Source organism: Poecilia formosa, unplaced genomic scaffold (genome assembly GCF_000485575.1).
Source record: "Poecilia formosa unplaced genomic scaffold, Poecilia_formosa-5.1.2 Scaffold2, whole genome shotgun sequence".
Lineage (NCBI taxonomy): Eukaryota > Metazoa > Chordata > Actinopteri > Cyprinodontiformes > Poeciliidae > Poecilia > Poecilia formosa.
In genome coordinates, this window is record NW_006799941.1 from 6,807,010 (window position 1) to 6,809,895 (window position 2,886).

The following is a 2,886-nucleotide window of genomic DNA, read 5'->3' on the forward strand; positions in this document are numbered from 1 at the left end:
TGTATTTTTATTTCAGATTTTTATTTCCAAAACATTTTGAGAGTCATGTATCATTTCCATTGTGTGTTACTGTGTTCTCCGTTATTACAGAAAATACATTGACACAATGTGGTGGTAAAATGTGAAAAACATTTAAGGGACATAAATACTTTAGCAAAGTGCTGGAACTAGTTTGTTTCATGATCTTGGAAAGTTAACCTTCCGCAAAGCAGAAAAGATTTACATAAAAAGAAAAAAACAGTTAATACAAAGTTCTGTAAAATGACCTCGTTTCAATAAATCAATTCTCCAAGGGAAAAAAAAAAGACTGACCTTTGTTTTTGTTTTAAACCTCTTCAGGTGTTTTACTGAGATAATTTGTCACATTTCAACAGAAGAGTTTTCTCATCTACCATCTCCAATCATTGGTAATCTTTCTTTAACACCAAGGATTTAGACTGTGTGAGTAAAAATGTATCGTCTTGTAATCAATTTGTTCATTTCTATTTCTATGACACTCTAATAAAATGCTTACGAGACTCATGAAGATCATTACTGAGATAAAACTTTGGCATATTTAAAGCTGAAAGAAATTAACAGATGGCTGTAAATTAAATAGAGTGAAAATAATTCAAGATTTAATTTTAAAAAAAAGAACAGTTGTTTTTGAAGCGCTGCATTCATGGTGTCTCAGTTGATGTATTATCACTCTGCAAAAATAAAACATAGATAGCATTAACATTCAATTTTAAAAAATCACATTTATTGCCTTATTAGTTAGAAAAAGCTTTTTTTTTATTTTTCAAATAATGGCGCCACCAAGTGGCTGGTTTTGTTTGATCCGCTCAGAGTTGTTTACGGCTGCACAGTGGTGCAGTTGGTAGAGCTGTTGCCTTGCAGCAAGAAGGTTCTGGGTTCGATTCCCGGCCCCGGTCTTTCTGCATGGAGTTTGCATGTTCTCCCTGTGCATGTGTGGGTTTTCTCCGGGCTCTCCAGTTTCCTCCCACAGTCCAAAAACATGACTGTCAGGTTAATTGGCCTCTCCAAAATTGTCCCTAGGTGTGAGTGTACTTGGTTGTGTGTCTCTGTGTTGCCCTGCGACAGACTGGCGACCTGTCCAGGGTGTACCCCGCCTCTCACCCGGAACGTTAGCTGGAGATAGGCACCAGCACCCCTCCCGACCCCACTGAGGGACAAGGGTGAAAGAAAATGGATGGATGGAGTTGTTTACATTTTCTGTTTATTACCATAAGATCTGCACATGTTGTCATGGTGACACTTTCTGACCTGAAAAAAATGTAAATGGATCTAATTTCCTTTGCAGTAACATAACAAATCCTGATCTTTCTTCAGTTAGAATAAATACAGTTTTAGAAAAAACTCACCAAGTATCAGTTTTGTAATCACAATAGATAACAGTGGTGTAGATTTCCTCACAATCAGCCTGCAGATGATCAAACATTATGTTAAACAAAACAGAGCAGGGATAATTTTAATCCAATCACACTGGTTCAATTACATATAAAGACAGATAGTCAGTAACTCACCGTACTTATCCCAGCTGCTGCAAGGAAACTAAAACACAATTTAAAGTTAGAAGAGTTTGTTTTTGTTAGACAAGGAAAATCTCAACATGAAAATATAAATAATGTTCTGGTTGTTCTTATGGTGATACATCTGATGTTTTATCTATATTTTAATCCTAATCTTTGCTAATAAATGGAACCAACTTTATTAATCCCTTAGGACTTAATGCTCTGACAAATAAAATTAAGATTCTGACTAATTCTGCTAATTTTTTGCAAAGTTTTTTTGATACATATGTAATCTATTAAATATTTGATTGTTCACTATGTTCAAATTTATGGAAAAAAAAACTTTAGGCTTTCAACTTCACTTGTTTTCTGACTGTGTGGATTTCATTATAACCTCCAACTAACTTGAAACATCAGCAAATGTATATTTATCTTTATTAGAGCAGGTAATATGTCTCGTCACTAATTTTAACCATTTGTATGATACAGAAAGCAAGAAATCTCCCTGCAACAATGACACACAGCACATTAGGTAGCAATATAAGGATATTTTAGCAAAACGTCTTTACCTGAATAAATATTTAAATTAAATGTATCTGAACAATGTGATAAGAAATTTGTTATTTTTATTACGACAAAATAAATACTGAAAAGAGTGAAAGCAAAGCAAAAATTTTCCCTGGACTAACAAAAACCCACAGCAGTTCAATTTAAAAATTAAATCTACTTTTTCTTACCTCCTGGATTTCTGTTTCTCTGTAAAAAAAGGAAGAGAAACAAAATGAACTTGTTTGCATTAAGATGGTATAATTAGTTAATGACTTCTGAAATATTTTCTACAATCACAGCAAGGTCATAGTCAAACGTACGTAAAAAATCAATAAAGATAAATGTAGTAATTTGATTCTCACCAGTTTTGCAGAGACTGAAGAGAAATGTTGCTGCACACAAGACGCCTCCCACAGCCAGACCTGATGCAAAGCTCCATAAAAGCATCTCAGCAGTGGGAGACGGGGCTGCTGTCCAGTTTCTACCTGCTGCTAAGGGGAGTTTGGTGGTATAATTCATATACTGTTCAGTGAATCACTCTTTGTCAGCTCTGCCATGCTTAAATAGAAAAAAATATACATCTGATCTTAGATTAAGCTGTTTAAAAGTTGCTTGATTGTTTACTCCTGTAACCTGCTGAAAGCTAGAACTTTGGGATGCTGATATTATGATCTCAGTAGAGACAATAAAACAACAACATTTTTCTAAAACATATTTCATCTTTACCTTGGATGGGAACAACAGCTTTCGATGAACCTGTGGTCTCCGTAGATATTGCTGGTGTTGTGCTGATCTCAGGTAAATCTACTTCCACAATACCTAA

At 34.7% G+C, this 2,886-nt stretch overlaps 1 long non-coding RNA gene across 1 annotated transcript; it reads right to left on the reverse strand.

The window, feature by feature from the left end:
• Positions 1–2,509, reverse strand: LOC103138196 (uncharacterized). The gene is made up of 5 exons (XR_476262.2): positions 2,426–2,509; positions 2,252–2,270; positions 1,527–1,554; positions 1,365–1,423; positions 1–689 (listed from the first exon to the last, which is right to left on the reverse strand). It is a non-coding gene; the product is annotated as an uncharacterized LOC103138196 (long non-coding RNA).
• Positions 2,510–2,886: the final 377 nt, after the last annotated feature.